Source organism: Schistocerca serialis, chromosome 1 (assembly GCF_023864345.2).
Source record: "Schistocerca serialis cubense isolate TAMUIC-IGC-003099 chromosome 1, iqSchSeri2.2, whole genome shotgun sequence".
Lineage (NCBI taxonomy): Eukaryota > Metazoa > Arthropoda > Insecta > Orthoptera > Acrididae > Schistocerca > Schistocerca serialis.
The window spans coordinates 520,428,785-520,448,545 of record NC_064638.1 but is presented as its reverse complement, the minus strand read 5'-3'; the positions used below and the strand labels follow the sequence as shown (position 1 = coordinate 520,448,545).

General features: G+C 41.6%; 1 long non-coding RNA gene across 1 annotated transcript in view; it reads right to left on the bottom strand.

Annotated features, from left to right (window-relative positions):
- The window catches only part of LOC126457772 (uncharacterized), a 28,134-nt gene extending 12,589 nt beyond the window's left edge, over positions 1-15,545 (bottom strand). Inside the window, exons 1-2 of the long non-coding RNA XR_007585524.1 lie at positions 15,387-15,545; positions 15,155-15,266 (exon numbers count right to left, since the gene is read on the bottom strand). This is a non-coding gene — a long non-coding RNA (uncharacterized LOC126457772). The remainder of the gene's footprint in view (positions 1-15,154; positions 15,267-15,386) is intronic.
- Between the last annotated feature and the right edge of the window lie 4,216 nt (positions 15,546-19,761).

Below are 19,761 nucleotides of genomic sequence, written 5' to 3'. Positions count from 1 at the left end.
TGCAGGGAGGGCAGGGCAGAGACTGAGAAACAGTTGCATGATGCATAGGGGCTGTCTAAAACAACCCCAGAGTTTTACTGTAGCATATAGGCTCGAAAAGGGTGACTCGTTTCGAGATATGACAGTGCTACGAATATGGTTAACTGGTGACTGTAATCATTAAAAGACGTCTCCATAGGATACAACGCAGGTATGTGGTTGAATGGAAAGAGTTGGTCCCAAATCGCATACAGCATTTCTACCAGAAAGCGTAAGACTATAGATGCGAAAAGTCAGTGTAATAGTCATAGGATTTTGTACATTTCTTACAACCTCACATATTTTTTTCCAGTGATTCGTTGCATGGCTCACCATCTACTGTATGTGATTATACTTAATCAGCTATCATTCTCCCAAGCCTATAACGCAGCGGATATATTGCAGAACTCTGACATGGCATCAGAATAGAATGCATTACAAAAACTGTATGTTAGTGTGAGAAATATCTAGTGACAGCGTGAGGTAGTTGCAAATACCTGCTTCATACCATGTTCCTTAGCCGAATAACTTTCTAGATTCAGTGATGTTATTATGACCTTACACCACTGGCAACGTCTATCTGTGCTTTCGATCTGTTAATAAACACCCCTGTGATCACCGCCTATATTCAATGTCGCGGTATGTGTGTGGCAAACTACTTCACCCAGAGGCAATATCATACCTCGATTTACAAAGCTTGTATAGTTTTTAACATGGATATCGTTAGTGATACTCGTGTGCGCCGGTAGAACCAAGGCCGCTTTTTATGATGGGTGACAGTAACATAGCCGTTGCGATTGCATATTGTAAGCGTTGGTCGAGTATAAGACGATGACGACTCTCTTACTATCACACACTGGTACCACTAGCAAGAAAGACACATGAGACATATCCATCCATCGCAGATTTTCGTTCAGTATTGTTTGGTATCGCTAGCTTTCAGTTACTGGCAAAGTATTATACCTACTAGGCGATGTGTGATAGATTCACTATGATAAGCGGGTTTATATACAGGGCTATTACAAATGATTGAAGCTATTTCATAAATTCACTATAGCTCCATTCATTGACATGTGGTCACGACACGCTGCAGATACGTAGAAAAACTCATAAAGTTTTGTTCGGCTGAAGCCGCACTTCAGGTTTCTGCCGCCAGAGCGCTCGAGAGCGCAGTGAGACAAAATGGCGACAGGAGCCGAGAAAGCGTATGTCGTGCTTGAAATGCACTCACATCAGTCAGTCATAACAGTGCAACGACACTTCAGGACGAAGTTCAACAAAGATTCACCAACTGCTAACTCCATTCGGCGATGGTATGCGCAGTTTAAAGCTTCTGGATGCCTCTGAAAGGGGAAATCAACGGGTCGGCAGGCAGTGAGCGAAGGTACGGTTGAACGCGTGCGGGCAAGTTTCACGTGTAGCCCGCGGAAGTCGACGAATAAAGCAAGCAGGGAGCTAAACGTACCACAGCCGACGGTTTGGAAAATCTTACGGAAAAGGCTAAAGCAGAAGCCTTACCGTTTACAATTGCTACAAGCCCTGACACCCGATGACAAAGTCAAACGCTTTGAATTTTCGGCGCGGTTGCAACAGCTCATGGAAGAGGATGCGTTCAGTGCGAAACCTGTTTTCAGTGATGAAGCAACATTTTTTCTTAATGGTGAAGTGAACAGACACAATGTGCGAATCTGGGCGGTAGAGATTCCTCACACATTCGTGCAGCAAATTCGCAATTCACCAAAAGTTAACGTGTTTTGTGCAAACTCACGGTTTAAAGTTTACGACCCCTTTTTCTTCTGCGAAAAAAACGTTACAGGACACGTGTATCTCGACATGCTGGAAAATTGGCTCGTGCTACAACTGGAGACCGACAGCGCCGACTTCATCTTTCAACAGGATGGTGCTCCACCGCATTTCCATCATGATGTTCGGCATTTCTTAAACAGGAGATTGCAAAACCGATGGATCGGTCGTGGTGGAGATCATGATCAGCAATTCATGTCATGGCCTCCACACTCTCCCGACTTATCCCCATGCGATTTTCTTCTGTGTGGTTATGTGAAAGATTCAGTGTTTACACCTCCTCTACCAAAAAACGTGCCAGAACTGCGAGCTCGCATCAATGATGCTTTCGAACTCATTGACGGGGACATACTGCGCCGAGTGCGGGAGGAACTTAATTATCGGCTTAATGTCTGCCGAATCACTAAAGGAGCACATTCGAACATTTGTGAATGCCTAAAAAAACTTTTTGAGTTTTTGTATGTGTGTGCAAATCATTGTGAAAATATCTCAAATAATAAAGTTATTGTAGAGCTGTGAAATCGCTTCAATCATTTGTAATAACCCTGTAGTATGTGTACTGCGGTCAGTGTTCCAACAAATGAAAAGAAAATGACTGTGTCCTGTCATAAGGGACGGTACGGATTTGGAAGGAAAATTGCGATATTCGTAAGGGGGAGGAAAGATTTTTTTTACATCAAAAATTATATCCAGTTATAAGACATACAGGTTTACATATTTCCAGAGCCACAGCCGTCCGGAGAGGGGTATTTCCGATACTTCGCTCACTGTCAAATATCATCAGATTGAGACCGCAATCGTAACATTTAATTGTAAGTACAGTGATATATATGTGACTGGTTTCCTAGGGTGATTCTGCCTGACGTATGGGGGATGCATTGTGGCAGTAGCCTGTAGCCGAAACAATTGACATTCCCAGCTTATGGCGGTAGCCGTCGGAATTAGATGGGCTGGAGTACAAGAGTGCAGCTGACCTAGCCATGTCGCCCTATGGGCGGATGAACAGCGAACTAATACTCAGTATTTTTGTGATGGGTAGCCTTTGTGATTGCGTGTGTTCTCCATGGAAATTTGAGAGTATTCAATATGGACGTGTGTTTGTGCTGGACAATTATTCCCTCCCATGTAGATTGACCGGCTGACTGCTTCTTCATATTTCCCGTCTTTATGTGGTTGACAGAACATCGATTTTGATCTGTTTTGTTTGCATCTAGATGGTGACAAACAGGTGGAAGAGACATTTGCTGGTTCTCTAGATATGAGAAAAACATACGATTATAAGCATTAAAATCTTAGTTGACTTTGTAAAGTACAACGATGATTCTAATACGTTGTATCATTGGCATAGGTATTCCCTAAAAAATATAAGTGGAACTACCAGTTTCCTCTATTTTTTCGAGTTTTTGTATTAACGTCTTCGCAGATGAGATAAGTTTCTAGTTACTGAGTGGTTTGCAGCACGTCCCACCTCGCTGAATCTCACTAAAGTTTCGGGTTTCTTGTGATATGTCTCTAGAGATTATACTGTGCAAGTGATTGGTGGCATACTGCTATGTGGAACTATCGTGTGTGATATTCTGGCAAACCATTCGAAAATATATGTGCTCTTGTAATCCTAGAGTCTGGAGATGGCTGTAGAAACCATGGCAGCAAACAAGCAAGTAGGTTGGGGCCACAAACAGTAACACCTTTGTGCTGGGGCAACCAGTTCATAGTGTGACCACGTGCGCTGACGGCACTCTGATTGTGTATCAGGCAAGCGTGTGCAGGGGTAGATGAGACGTGGCTGTTGGCGATGGTGGATGACCGACCGACCTCTCAGGAATTATCTAGTGGTGCAAAGACTATATCTGGTACATGTGCTTATGTTTTCTTTTGGGATTTGTCTGTCTTCGTGGTATATGCACGAGTGTCTGGTGATCGATACCGATATGCAGGATGCAGAAGTGATGATTTTGTATGGTGTGTAGGGTATGAATTGTGTTTACTACATCGCTATGGTATGTGGCGATATAGGCCGGTTGGAAATCCGTTTCACGCTGAAAAATTCAAGCTTTCTTCGACAGTAGCAGAACAGTGTAATTGAGGAAGCATCTTTCGTGATAGTTTCCATATTCCATGATCTGTAATTGACAGTGCAATATGACTTCTGTATGATATTTTTCGGTCTGTACAAAATAGTTTTGCTGCTGAAAGTCTCGTAATGTGTCCGTAGGAAATTGGGGACAGTGCTGCCACACCGGCAGCAGCAGCAGTTTGGCAGGTAAATTCAGTAAGAACCAATCAGAGTGCTCAATTCGCAATACGTTCCATGACATCAGAGAGTCACAAGGCATCCTTTGTGTGGAGCATAGGAGCTTCTACGGACTGGTGCAGAAAAGATGGGGGTATGGTATCTATGGGAAGATCTGTAATGTCTGAGAGTCATGAGGTGTCTTCTGTGTCCGAGTATTAAGATACAAGTCCAAGCAGACCAGCCTCCTCTTGTTTGGACAGGCAAGATCTTGTCCCTCACCTGTCAATGTGGCTTTAGGCCACCTGCAGACCAGCATCTGTAGGACATCGAAAATTCACCGAAAATTACAGCCATTTTTCTCGTTTGTAGGACAGCGCCTCGAATTCTGTTTGTGTAATTATTCTGATTTTCCTGTCTGTACTTGGACATCAGTGTGTGATTCGGGAAGTGAGGAAAATAACGTCCCTGACTACAGGAGAAAATATAAACTAAGCCCACTCACCCTTTCAGAAAAGTGACAAACACCACAGCAGCAGTAGTACTCAGAAATTTTATCTCTCTCGCTCTGGTAATGCCTTCAAACAATAAACCAGATCTCGAAAAGTGGTGACATACATACATACATTAATACTTGTTCCACAGATCATGAATACGACATTTTGTAATGATGCAGAATGTGTCATTTTAACATAAGTTTTCTTTATGCAAAGTAATTTTTTTTTTACTGTTACTACTTCATGTCTAAAAATTAATCTATTGAATAAAAGGAGTTGTCATTCAGAAATCCTTTTAACTTGTTTTTAAATTTTGGTTGGCTATCTGTAAGACTTTTCATGCTATTTGGCAAATAACCACAGATTTTTGTGGCAGCATAATTCACCCCTTTCTGTGCCAAAGTCAGATTTAATGCAGAATAGTGAAGAACATCCTTTCTTCCAGTGTTGTAGCTATGCACTTCGCTGTCATTTTTGAATAGGGATGGGTTATTAATAACAAATTTCGTAAATGAATATATGTATTAAGAAGGTACTGTGCATATCCTGAGTTCCTTAAATAAATGTCTGCAAGGTGATCTTCGGTGGGCTCCAGATATTATTCTGATTACATGCTTTCGTGCAATGAATACTTATTCTCTTAATGATGAACTACCTCAAAATATGATGCCATATAAAAATAGTAAATGAAAATAGACATAGTAGGCTAAATTACTGACATATTTATTAGCAAAATTTGCAATAACCCTAATAGCATAAGTAGCTCAACCTAACCGTTTCAGCTGATCATCTATGTGTTTCTTCCAGTTCAATTTCTCACCAATGCACACACACAGAACTTTGGACATTCTACCTTATCAACAAACTTATATTCATAGTCAATATTTATCAGCATCACCCGACTTAATTAGACTACATTCCATTATCCTTGTTTTGCTTTTGTTGATGTTCATCTTATATTCTCCTTTCAAGACACTGTCCATTCCATTCAACTGCTCTTCCAAGTCCTTTGCTGTCTCTGACAGAATTACAATGTCATCGGCGAAATTAGGGAATTAGATTAGGAAATGAGGCACTTAAAGTAGTAAAGGAGTTTTGCTATTTGGGGAGCAAAATAACTGATGATGGTCGAAGTAGAGAGGATATAAAATGTAGGCTGGCAATGGTAAGGAAAGCGTTTCTGAAGAAGAGAAATTTGTTAACATCCAGTATTGATTTAAGTGTCAGGAAGTCATTTCTGAAAGTATTCGTATGGAGTGTAGCCATGTATGGAAGTGAAACATGGACGATAAATAGTTTGGACAAGAAGAGAATAGAAGCTTTCGAAATGTGGTGCTACAGAAGAATGCTGAAGATTAGATGGGTAGATCACATAACTAATGAGGAAGTATTGAATAGGATTGGGGAGAAGAGAAGTTTGTGGCACAACTTGACCAGAAGAAGGGATCGGTTGGTAGGACATGTTCTGAGGCATCAAGGGATCACCAATTTAGTATTGGAGGGCAGCGTGGAGGGTAAAAATCGTAGAGGGAGACCAAGAGATGAATACACTAAGCAGATTCAGAAGGATGTAGGTTGCAGTAGGTACTGGGAGATGAAAAAGCTTGCACAAGATAGAGTAGCATGGAGAGCTGCATCAAACCAGTCTCAGGACTGAAGACCACAACAACAACAACAACATTTATCAGTGGTGTTATGCCATTTATTGTACCAAAATGTATATACTGTGTTTTCTCAAATTTCATTGAGAGTCCATTTGCAGAGAACCACTTAATCATTTTCTAAAAGACATTATTTACAATACTGTCAGCTGATTCTTGTTTTTTGGGTGTGATTACCATACTTGTATCATCAGCAAAAAGAACTAGCTTTGCATCTTCATGCATATAGAATGGAAAGTTATTAATATATATTTTGATCAATAATGGACCCTGTGGAACACCGTTCTTGATACCTGCCCAGTTAGAATACTCTGTTGATTTTTGCAGACTACCTGTACTCTTAATTTCAACCTTCTGCAATCTTCCAGTTAAATATGAATATGTTAAATAATGCTAAATAATCTTCCAGTTAAATATGAATGAGTTAAATATGAATTAAACCATTTGTGCACTGTCGCATTCATACCACAACACTTAAGCTTATCTAGAAGGATTGCATAATTCATGCAGTTAAAGCCTTTGAGAGATCACAAAATATCCCAGCAAGTGATGTTCAGTTATACCTTTCTGAAAACCAAACATTTTGTTAATATTTCATGTTTACAAATATGTGATACTACCCTTGAATACATCACTTTTTTAAGAATTTTGGATAGAGCTGTCAGAAGTGAGATTGCGTGTTAGTTGTTAGCAGCAGACCTCTCCCCTTTTTTATGCAATGGTTTAACAAAAGTGTATTTCAGTCTATCTGGAAAAATGTCTTGTTTCAGTGAGCTACTGCATATGTGGCTGAGAATCCTACTTATTTGTAGAGAACAAGCTTTTAGTACACTGGAGGAAATGCCATCGGTTCCATGTGAGCTTTTACTTTTGAGTGACTTTATTATTTTCCTAATTTCAGTAGGAGAGATAGAATTTCAATTTTATTAAGTTGCATAGGTATTGCCTCTTCCATATATTGCCCTGCATCTTCTAATGAATAGCTGGATTCTATTTTCTCCACACCAGCAGGTTATTAAAAATGTTTTCTACTTCTGACTTCTTGTTAACAAACTTTTCATTGAGTTTGACAGAAATACAGTCTTCCTGTGCTCTCAGTTGCTCTTTATCCCTTTTAACAATATTCCAAGTTGTTTTAATTTTATTATCCGATGTGCTAATCTCAAACATAATACACTTACTTCTGGGCTTTTTAATAACTTTTCTTAATATAATGCAGCAGTTTTTATAATGTTTCACTCTCTCTGGATCATTACTCCTCCTAGCTATAAGATACATTTTCCTTTTCTGTTTACAAGATATTTTTATCCCTTTAGTAAGCCATGGCTTTTTAGATGGTTTCTTACATTTATATTTTACTGTTTTCTTGGGGAAACTGTTTTCAAATATACTCACAAAGGTGTCAGAAAATAGGTTAAATTTTAAATTAACATCAGTTTCCCTGTAGAGCTCATCCCAGTATAACTGGTGCAAGCTTCCCTAAAATTTGCACCTGTTAAATCGTTAATTGAAAGCACTATGTTGGAGGACTGTTTTGAATTACTATGTCATATACTGTAACTATCTGTGCATCGTGATCAGACAGACTGTTCTTATCTGATGAAACCTATCTTGGTCTATAAAAACATTATCTATCAATGTGCTGCTTCCCTATACCACCTGAGCATTAAAATCAGTAACTGATGTCAAATTGAAAGAACCAAGTAATACTTCAAAGTCAAGCTTTCTATCGGACTTTTTCAGAAAATCTACATTGAAATCCCCACAAATAATAATTTGATTCCCTCTGTCAGCTATGTTTTTTCAAAAATAGCTGAAAATTTCCCAATGGGTACCTATTCATAGCTACAATTATAAAAGTACCAATATTTATTTTAAGCTCACATGCACATGCTTCTATATGTTGCTCTACACAAAAAATTTTAGTTTCCACATTTTTCACACTACGGCATATTTTAACATATATGGCCACTCCTCCTCTCTCCATAGTGTCTCTACTTACATGTGTCAAAACCTTATACCCACCTACATTTATCACTTCCATACCTGCGACTAGTACAGCTATTCCACCTTCAGTTTCTAAATCTTCTACACAAACAAGAAGCTCATCTATTTTGTTTTTTAATCCCCTGATATTCTGATGCAATACACTAACATTAATTTTCACTGTGTTTTTATGAGGATCTTGTGACATACTAACATTATTTTTCACTGTCCCATTATGAGAATCTTGTGATATTTTAACATTCTAGTACCTGCCTGTCTGAGCTTCTCATTAAGCTTAATTTCAATCAATGTTGAATGGCTAGACACTGATCTAAGCCTAAAAAAGAGACACTCCTGTAAGTTTCAATGCCCCCTAAAAGATTTTGCTATCAGCCCAGCTAATTTACCCTTCCTCTTCCTACTGAGATGCAGGCCATGTCTTGTGAAGTCCCACTTATCAATACCATCAACAGGAATCAAACTTATACCTGACGTAGTAGCTACCTGAAGCAGCTGATCGAGCTGTATATTGACTCTCCTGACAGAGCTGTTCAACTGGGGCTGATGATACCGCATTAAAGCAGGAACCAAGCCAACATTTGTATGATTGGTAGCAGAATGTTGTAGCCCTGGTCCCTATGAACAGTGTTTCCCACTCCACACACTACCACAACATGATCTTACTTTATAAAATCGTTGCACAATGATCCTACATCATCTATCACTTGGCTAAGACGTGCACTTGTGACCTGGTACCAATCACCTAATTTTTCCTGAAAGATCTAGCCCACACCTCTTCCTTGGCTGTTACATAACAACAGAACTTTCCTCCTACTTTCTAATTTTTTTTTTTTTTTTTGAAACAGTTGTTCACCTAGTGAAAGCCTGTTGAGTGCCGACTGCACTTACATCTACTTGAGCCTCTTCCTTAGTTGACTGAGGTAGCAAGAAGAATTTCCTGCCATTTTTCCCTGGACTGGCATCTTGGTTTCCATCACAGATGATGAAACTGTCAGATGTTGGTCTCCTTCTGTGGCCCCTGTTCCTTGCTACCGCTTCCCACCTATCTTCACTCTTCTCTCCCCTTAACCTCATCAGTTCCTCCCTAGCACTATCCAGTTCAGCCTTAACGGCTCTGATCTTCCCTTTCTGTACAGCTATTTTCCTATCCCTAGAACATACTCTGAAACACCCTGGAAGAGACCATTTACTTCCCCAATTCCAATGCCACTACATTTCCCTAATGTAACCATCTGTCACAACAGCAGCACAGAATCCCAGAACTGACTTTCCTACGGCAGCTCAAACACACCTCGCTCACGGTCGTTTAAAATATTTTTACAAAATTTATCTAGACAATAACAGTAATATTCTATTAAGCACAGATCACAAGAGTCACTTAAGTTATGTGGAACACTAATATACATGTATATTATCAATGTAGTGATGTAATGCACTTAGCCGGCCACAGTGGTCTAGCGGTTCTGGCGCTGCAGTCCGGAACCGCGGGACTGCTATGGTCGCAGGTTCGAATCCTGCCTCGGGCATGGGTGTGTGTGATGTCCTTAGGTTAGTTAGGTTTTCGTAGTTCTAAGTTCTAGGGGACTTATGACCTAAGATGTTGAGTCCCATAGTGCTCAGAGCCATTTGTAATGCACTTGAACAAACATTAAAAATCAAATCTTGTACACTCCGAAAAATTAGGCCTCAGATCGCATATACTTTACACTTTGTGAAAGGAAATAAAAGATAGAACCTAAAAGCTTTAATTTCCCGAGTAGATACCGCACTACTAAATATATGTGTAATGAAAACAACCTAAATCCTTCAGGTAATATTTAAGAAAATACAGCCTTCTGTTTAGAATACAGGGATATTTATTTCGACTTCCAAATACTGTCGTTTTGGCGTGTAAAATCAGATATTGCAGTTGATGTCGGTTTCGGGATCTGTTTTTCACAAAGGCGTGTGAAGTGTCTCAAGGAGGTTTCACAAGTGCGTTCGTGTTCGAGTGTGGTGGTACACATCACTAAACTAAAGCAAACTACTGTGCAGCGATCTTTTTGAAACTGTATTTAGAGACGTATTCAATTGGATTTTGTAACTCCTGAAGCATTCCATTCTCAAAGACAAGGGAAGTGCGAAGTGTCTCTGGGTGGTTTCACAAGTGTAGTGCAATATTCTTTTTAGAATTTGTGCTTAGGTTTGGAGATGGTGGTATTCTACAAAATAAAATGTGTATCTACATCGCCAATTGTTTAAAATTCTTGCGTCATGTACAAAGCACATTTTCTGCCTCTTTGTGCAGTGGTACATTTAGTTCTTGTGATATATTCAAGTTATGTATGTGACAGTATTCTGGACATTGCTTCAACACCAGATTTAATAAGTCCTGAAGCAGTTTGTATTCAATGACAAAGAGTATCTGTGCGCCTAGGATGGGAAGGAGGAAGGCTGTGGGTATTTCCAACGAAACAGGGAGTATTTAGCACGTTGCCGCCCTTGTGAGAACTGCGTGGCTGTTCTGTTAGCCCTGAACGTGGTCTCTCTTCAAGTGGACGCGAAGACTCCGGTGTGAATGTCTTACCTCTTGTACTTTGGAAAACTGACTGGACCTTTTTCGAATAATCTGCAATTACAGCACACACACATTCATCAGCATGAATTCCGAAGTGTAACTAAGCCCCATCCTGCTAAATCCTCTTTATTTGATTAAACTTATTCGTCTTCTTCTAACATTTACCAAATATCATTACTTTCCAGACATCATGCATGTGGCTATGGACACAGTCCTCAGCTGCATTATTACAACTAATATACCCATTAAATTCCTCATCCTCCTACATAGTACACTCAGCAAACAATTACATCTGTTCTCCCAGTCCAGCAACTAGACACAGACTGAGCGAATTTCCTGCCATTTTTCCCTGGACCACCATCTCCGTTTACGTCATGGGAGGGGGAGTAGGAGTGCCGTCTGGTGGTGGTGTTGTGAACTAGTTGGACTCCGGACTTTAAGGTGAACACACTGGATGGAGCTACTGTCTGTGACAATTCAAACTGTTTAAATAAGCAATTCATACAAAATAAAGATTTACGTCCTTCCCATCCAGCAGTCCAGCACATATTGGGGTTTTCCAGATGGGTGAGGGGAGTGGATGGGAGGAGAGATGGAGAGGGGGAAGGGGAGCAGAGGGGGTGGGCTTAGGTTAGTGGAGGTAGCCCAACTGAGCTATTTTGCAGCCAAAATTTGAAATTTCCGCCTTGATATCAATGTGACGTTGCCACATCTATGGCCGTCATCTTGGATCCTCCATATTGAATAAATTTGGCTACAATGTAGAGTGTGGTGGCACCTCTGTTGCCCTACTACTAACATGCTTCCTGCAAATCATAAAAGAAGCGAAGATGGTGTTACAAATGAAGTGAAAATGAATTCATTTTTGAGTTTTTTAGCAGCACCAGGTTTTCAGACTTTGGAATTCACCAGACAATTGTGCCACTCACATTTTCAGATGTTAACATCCTGTTTTTTCATAGCATAAATCTTATATTTTACAATTTTATGAAAAGGATAGTTGCTACTTTCCATATAGTGCAGATGCTGAGTCGCAGATAGGCACAAGAAAAAGACTGTTGGAAATTGAGCTTTCAGCCAACAAGGCTTCATCGAAAATAAACAACATACACACACACTCAAGTAAACACAGCTCACACACACATGACTACAGAGACTGTTTTCTTGTGTGTGTGTGTGTGTGTGTGTGTGTGTGTGTGTGTGTGTGTTTCATTTGCGCGCGAGCCCGTGTGTGTGTGTGTATGTATCTATTTTCGTCGAAGACCTTTTTGGCCGAAAGCTGACTTTTCTAGTCTTTTCTGCGACCCAGTATCTCCCCTATATGGTGAATCTCAACTATAGTTTTCGTAATATTATTACATTCCATCCTGGATTTTCCATTTTTTAAATATCGTATTTTGTCATATTAGAAATAAGTAATCGGATAAGAAAAATTAATAAGCAGTCTATTAGAAACTTAGCGATGTGTTTCTTGCACCGAAAGTGTACAGCCAACCGCTTAAGTACTACTTGATGCGCAAGTAAACCATTATTCGCCATTTTTAACCACAATTATCTCGTGTAAGAAAACTCTGACAGAGTTCCGATTTGTGGTAAATGAAAATGTGATATATTCTTAACCCGTCAGTACACGCAGGTGGTCTGTCAGACCAAGGAGAATGTTTTCACATTACAGCAATGTCTGAAAGTTGTTTCCAAGAAGCTATCTTCTCAGTACCTTTAAGTGAGTGTAATAGGAATCGTTTGGCATGGTATATCTGGTATTTCAACAATATCAATTTCGCTTAGCTCACAACAAAGAGGTCTAGGGTCTCACAGGCCAGCCGCGTGCACTGGTGTCAGTTTATTATTAGCTCCACCAAGGTTATTCACGCGCGCGCATATTTGCGGTATCTGCTTAGTTTAGTGGTAGAACAGACTTTTTCGTGTTTTGTACCTTGTTTTAGTGTGTGGTAAGTGTTGTAATTGTATCATGGCTTATTCTTACGAGGCACAGGAGGAGAGAATTAGGAACTTAATTGAAGAAGTAATTGCTGAAAGTGACGCTGGTGATTCTGAAGATCGTAAATCGACTTTGAAGAAATCCAGGATCCAGAGTGGAAAAGTGACTCCGGCATCGAACAAAAAAAAGTCGAGTGATGAATCAGAAGACAGTGATTGTGGTGCTGGCAGTGATGTGTTTGTCGGTAAAGACGGAACAGTATGGAACTCACGTGCTCCGCCAAAGAACTCGCGCACACATTGTCATAATATCATAACTCATTTACCAGGTGTGAAAGGTGCTGCGAAAAGTGCTACAAATCATCTACAGTGCTGGGAACTGTTTTTAGATGAAAACATCATACACATACTCGTTGACTGCACCAATAGATACATTCAAAGTATCCAGGGAAACTTTTCAAGGGAAAGAGATGCACAACAAACTAATAAAGCTGAAATGAAATCCTTATTGGGATTATTGTACTACGCTGGTGTATTGTGTGCCCATCGACTAAGTCTACAAGATTTGTGGCGAACAGATGGCACAGGAGTTGAAATATTTCATCTCAAATGGGCATAAACAGATTTCGTTTTCTCCTTCGATGCCTCAGATTCGACGATAAACAAACGAGAATGGAAAGCGAGAAAACAGATCACATAACGGCGATAACACAGGTGTTCAGTCTAATTGTTGAAAACTTTCAGAAGGCTTATACAGTTTATGAATACGTAACAGTGAATGAAAAACTAGAAGCATTCCGTGGAAGATGCAGATTCCGACAGTACATGCCAAATAAGCGAAACAAGTATGGAGTAAAGATTTTTGCAGCAGTGGATGCCAGAATGTTTTACACATTCAACATGGAGGAGTATGTTGGGCAACAGCTTGAAGGCCCTTACAGACAGGACAACAGACCAGTTGAACTAGTTCAGAGACTTTGCCAACCTATTCTGAATACAGGCCGCAACATAACTTGCGACAATTATTTTACAAATTACGAGCTTGCAAACACAGTGATTACGAAGAAGACGACCATCGTTGGTGCCCTGAGGAAGAACAAGAGAGAAGTCCCAAGGGGATTTATTAACACTAAAAGCCGACAAAAAAGTCACCTATGTTTGGGTTTCATAAAAATTGCACCTTGTCTCTTACGTGCCGAAACGAAATAGACTAGTATTACTACTGCCAACGCTGCACCACAATGTAAATATTGACTAAAATGCAGGGAATGTTAAAAAACCAGAAATTATCACTTTCTATAACCTTACTAAGGGTGGAGTTGACGTTGTAGACAGAATGAGTGCAACATATAATGTAGTTAGAAACACAAGAAGATGGCCAATGGTTGTTTTTTTATAGCATCATGAACACAGCTGCGATAAATGCTGCTATTATTTTCAACTCTAATCAGAAAGAACAACTGAGAAAAAGAGAGTTTTTGAGGCAGCTTTCTTTTGCGCTTCTACATGATCATCTTCTGCAAAGAGTAATGTCAAAAATATTGGCAAGGAAGATAACTGAGAGAATTGGAGAGCTTTGCAGTGTAAAAATTTCTGAAGTGGAATCAACTGCGACTTCACGAGGACGGTGTGTGGACTGCAGAAACAGAAACAGAAAAACAAGATATATTTGTAAGAACTGCAAGAAATACATTTACCCAGGACATTCTGTTACTGTGTGCCAAGACTATCGACAAAATATCTGATTGAATACATGCATTATTTTGATAAGACCTAAATTTTATGTATCTCCATTTGTGTAAATATTTTTGACCAAAATATTAAATTCATCCCTTAAATATATTTACTAAACTGATTTTTAAAGATACTACTTCATTTAATAACGCTTCCCTCCATGACATACATCTAAATCCAAATTCAGAAAGATAGAAACTGCAAGGATCTGCGAGACCAACTGCGTGTACTGCCATCCTGTTTCCAGGTGCGTGCACTGCCGGGTTAAGATTTCGATCACGTAATGTGTCCACCTAATTTCAATTACAAAAAAAATTCCTGCTCGTTAAAATTTCGGTACCGTCAACAGAAAATGATTTTGGTAAACTGTCCTTAATCGTCTTTATAATTTGTTGCCGCACATAAAATTAAAGCGAACAGTACTGTAACTCTTCCAGAACACATTCAAAAACAATTCCCATATTTGTACACTGAATAGTTTGCCTGTTTCAGCGAGCTGAATGAAATACACGTACATTGTGTGCTAGATGCGACACGCGAAACACACCGAGAACCTTCTCAAGAAGAAGAGGAGAATATGCAGTTTCTTCAAAAACTGACATTTTGAGCCCATAGCTGTGTACAAAATTTAGGTTGACTCTGATTCGGAAGATTACAGCAACCAGCCACTTTTTACAATGCTATTTACTTATTTAAACAGCACCTTTATCGGTTTCCAACCGACAGGTTATTCTTCAGTCATCCAGTTCACGTTTTACATTAGATTTCGCCTTTTGTTTCCCCAACTGACGAAATTTCCTTGGGGTGGTGGTGCCCTACAACCAAAACAAGATGTAAGACAACGCCTTTTTAACTGTAATTGTGCCTCACAACGATTTCAAGTGATGTGAACAAATTATTATTATTATTGCAGGGAAGATGTTTCGGTTACTTACGAATCCGTGCCATTATGTCCTAGTACAGCCTGCTTATCATCTTGAAACGAAAACTGTATAATGCACTTTCTTGAGTATAAATATTCACATAATGTAAAGCATCACTCACACACTAAAAAGAAGTTTCATCACATGGAGGTATGTATACAAAGACGGCGATGTTACCACCATGACAATGCCAAAGGCTTACACTCTCAGAGATATTTCATTATGTGCATGTACACTCCTGGAAATGGAAAAAAGAACACATTGACACCGGTGTGTCAGACCCACCATACTTGCTCCGGACACTGCGAGAGGGCTGTACAAGCAATGATCACACGCACGGCACAGCGGACACACCAGGAACCGCGGTGTTGGCCGTCGAATGGCGCTAGCTGCGCAGCATTTGTGCACCGCCGCCGTCAGTGTCAGCCAGTTTGCCGTGGCATACGGAGCTCCATCGCAGTCTTTAACACTGGTAGCATGCCGCGACAGTGTGGACGTGAACCGTATGTGCAGTTGACGGACTTTGAGCGAGGGCGTATAGTGGGCATGCGGGAGGCCGGGTGGACGTACCGCCGAATTGCTCAACACGTGGGGCGTGAGGTCTCCACAGTACATCGATGTTGTCGCCAGTGGTCGGCGGAAGGTGCACGTGCCCGTCGACCTGGGACCGGACCGCAGCGACGCACGGATGCACGCCAAGACCGTAGGATCCTACGCAGTGCCGTAGGGGACCGCACCGCCACTTCCCAGCAAATTAGGGACACTGTTGCTCCTGGGGTATCGGCGAGGACCATTCGCAACCGTCTCCATGAAGCTGGGCTACGGTCCCGCACACCGTTAGGCCGTCTTCCGCTCACGCCCCAACATCGTGCAGCCCGCCTCCAATGGTGTCGCGACAGGCGTGAATGGAGGGACGAATGGCGACGTGTCGTCTTCAGCGATGAGAGTCGCTTCTGCCTTGGTGCCAATGATGGTCGTATGCGTGTTTGGCGCCGTGCAGGTGAGCGCCACAATCAGGACTGCATACGACCGAGGCACACAGGGCCAACACCCGGCATCATGGTGTGGGGAGCGATCTCCTACACTGGCCGTACACCACTGGTGATCGTCGAGGGGCCAAATAGTGCACGGTACATCCAAACCGTCATCGAACCCATCATTCTACCATTCCTAGACCGGCAAGGGAACTTGCTGTTCCAACAGGACAATGCACGTCCGCATGTATCCCGTGCCACCCAACGTGCTCTAGAAGGTGTAAGTCAACTACCCTGGCCAGCAAGATCTCCGGATCTGTCCCCCATTGAGCATGTTTGGGACTGGATGAAGCGTCGTCTCACGCGGTCTGCACGTCCAGCACGAACGCTGGTCCAACTGAGGCGCCAGGTGGAAATGGCATGGCAAGCCGTTCCACAGGACTACATCCAGCATCTCTACGATCGTCTCCATGGGAGAATAGCAGCCTGCATTGCTGCGAAAGGTGGATATACACTGTACTAGTGCCGACATTGTGCATGCTCTGTTGCCTGTGTGTATGTGCCTGTGGTTCTGTCAGTGTGATCATGTGATGTATCTGACCCCAGGATTGTGTCAATAAAGTTTCCCCTTCCTGGGACAATGAATTCACGGTGTTCTTATTTCAATTTCCAGGAGTGTATGTAAGAGTAGTAGTTTACAAATTGCTAATCTTACATTACTTACTATTTATATTGAAAGAGGACTGATTAAAATTAAGATAAACAAATAAAGCAGTCAGTTATAAAGTGTTACTGGAATGATATTGCCACGTAGAAGAAGGCGTAATTAAATGAACGACGGACACTGACTTCACTTAACGAAGGTTTATTCAGCACTTGCACATACAAGAGCGCGGAGCAAACTGCCTCCGGCCAGAACACATAAAGTATATATACAGCTACAGAACATTGCAGTACAACGATTCTTGACATTTGTGGATACTTCTAGAGTGTACTCGAACCGAATATAGAAATTAAAATTGTACAGTCCAGGTGAGTTTTGAACTCACGACCCTCCATGCAACACATGCAACAATTTTTTGTTAATCTCATCTTGTTCTATGTTGTTCGTTGACTTTGTTCGTGGCGGACGTCCGATGACAATCGTTCAGGTTGTTCGTTGGTCCGTTCACTTACTTTTTTTATTATTATTACAGAGGGTAGATAAACCCTCTGACCGATTATGCTGAGCTACTCTGTGACATTGCTCCCTCCTTAAGAGAACAGCGTCTCGGTGTTACGTCGTCCTAGTCCGGGAACGAGTCATCGGTCCTGCATACTCCGACTGCTGATGACTGATTCTCGCCCTGGCGGTGATCTTCTTAGATCTTCTTTTGCCGCTACGCTCTTCGTCAACTTTCCCTTTGTTGCCTGTCGCTGGAGCTTCGAATTTACCCTGGGCTGCAGGATCCTTATAGGGCTTCATTCGAAGGACGTGGACTGTATCTCTGATCTTTCGTCGTCTTGTGTCGGGGTCGAAATCTTCATAAGCAACATCAGACAACTGTCTTACAACCTTATTAGGTCCAAAGTAGCGCCTGAGGAGCTCCTTAGAAAAACCAGCCTTCCGAACAGGAGTGAAGATCCAGACGAGGTCACCAGGCTGGTAGACAACAGGGCGGTGGCTCGCGTCGTACTTTCGGCGATTGTTTTCTTGAGCCTGCAGCGTGCAGAGGCGAGCTAACTGCCGAGCTTCCTCAGCTCTGGTAACACATGGTCGATGTAGTCGTCGTCCACGTCATCAGGATGTAACGGAAACACAGTGTCCATCGTTGTAGCCGCCTCACGCCCATGCACCAGGAAGAATGGCGTAAATTCTGTGGTGTCTTGTTTGGCGGTGTTGTAGGCAAACGTTACAAAACGTATCACCTCATCCCAGTTGCTCTGCTCAACATTGACGAACATTGATAGCATGTCGGCTAAGGTCTTATTAGGGCATTAGTTTGCGGATGGTAGAATGTCGTCATGTGATGAGTAATGTTGCACCGACGGTTAATCTCTGTCACAAGATTCGATTGTAAACCTTTCCCTCGAACCGTAATTAACGACCTTGGGGCACCGTGTTTTAACGCAATGTCTTCCACAATGAATTTGGCTCCTTCGGATACTTCGGCTGTTTTCACGGCTTTTGCAATGGCATAGCGTGTCAGGTAATCAGTGCAAACAAAAATCCATCTATTGGCACTAGCAGACGTTGGAAATCGTCCGAGGAGGTCAATCCCAACACGATGGAAAGGCGTTTCGGCTGGTGGTATTGGTATGCGTCGGCCAGGTGGTTTCTGAGGAGTTCTTTCTCCTCCGGCACCCTCGACAGTGCGACACGTAGTGACGGACACTCCTAAATAAACCTGGCCAGAAAAATCTCTTGCGGATTCTATCATATGTCTTAATAAATCCTAGATGTTCAGCCTCAGGTGTGTCATGGAATTTCTGTAGAATATCTAAGCGCATGTGTTTAGGAATCACTGGTAGCCACCTCTTCCAAACGGATCAAAGTTTTTCTTGCAAAGTAATCGATTAACTACCTTAAATTGTCCTTTCACATCCTCTGACCGATTTAAGGAAAGCATAATTTCAGATATCTTAGCGTCTTTCTTCTGCTCAGCAGAGAGATCCTGGAGTGCAGCGAGACAGTCACTATCTTCATCAAAGTCTTGATGGTCTTGCACAGGGTTTCTTGAGAGACAGTCGGCATCTTGGTGTTTTCTTCCACTTTTGTACTCTATGGTAATGTCATACTCTTGAAGCCGTAGCATCCACCTGGCGAGTTGTCTTGTTGGATCCTTAAGACCTGTCAACCAACAAAGTGAATGATAGTCTGTAACAACTGCGAATTGCCTTCCATAGAGATAATGTCGAAATTTGCACATGGCCCAGATCACAGCAAGACATTCTCTTTCTGTAGTTGAGTAGTTTCTCTCGGATTTTGTAAGTGTCCTAGAAGCATAGGCTACAACCTTCTCTTTCCCATCCGAAATCTGAACAAAAACAGTGCCAATCCCATACCCGCTGGCATGTGTGTGTAGTTCTGTAGGTGCTCTCTCATCAAACAGACCAAGTACAGGGTCAGTCGTCAGAGCTTTTCGCAGCACATCGAAAGAATCTTTTTGAGCACCATCCCTGATAAATTTAGCATCGGCTTTTAACAACTCTTGGAGTGGCCTGGCTTTGATACAAAAGTCTTTGATAAAACGACGGTAATCCCAGGAAGCTTCTCACATCTCTAATACTTTTAGGAAAAGGAAATTCCGTTATAGTTCTCACCTTTTCTGGGTCTGGTCGCACACCTTCGTTTGGCAGAATGTGTCCAAGTATTTTGATTTCGTTTGCTCCAAAGAGACACTTTCTTGGATTAAGTTTCAGTCCGCCTTGTA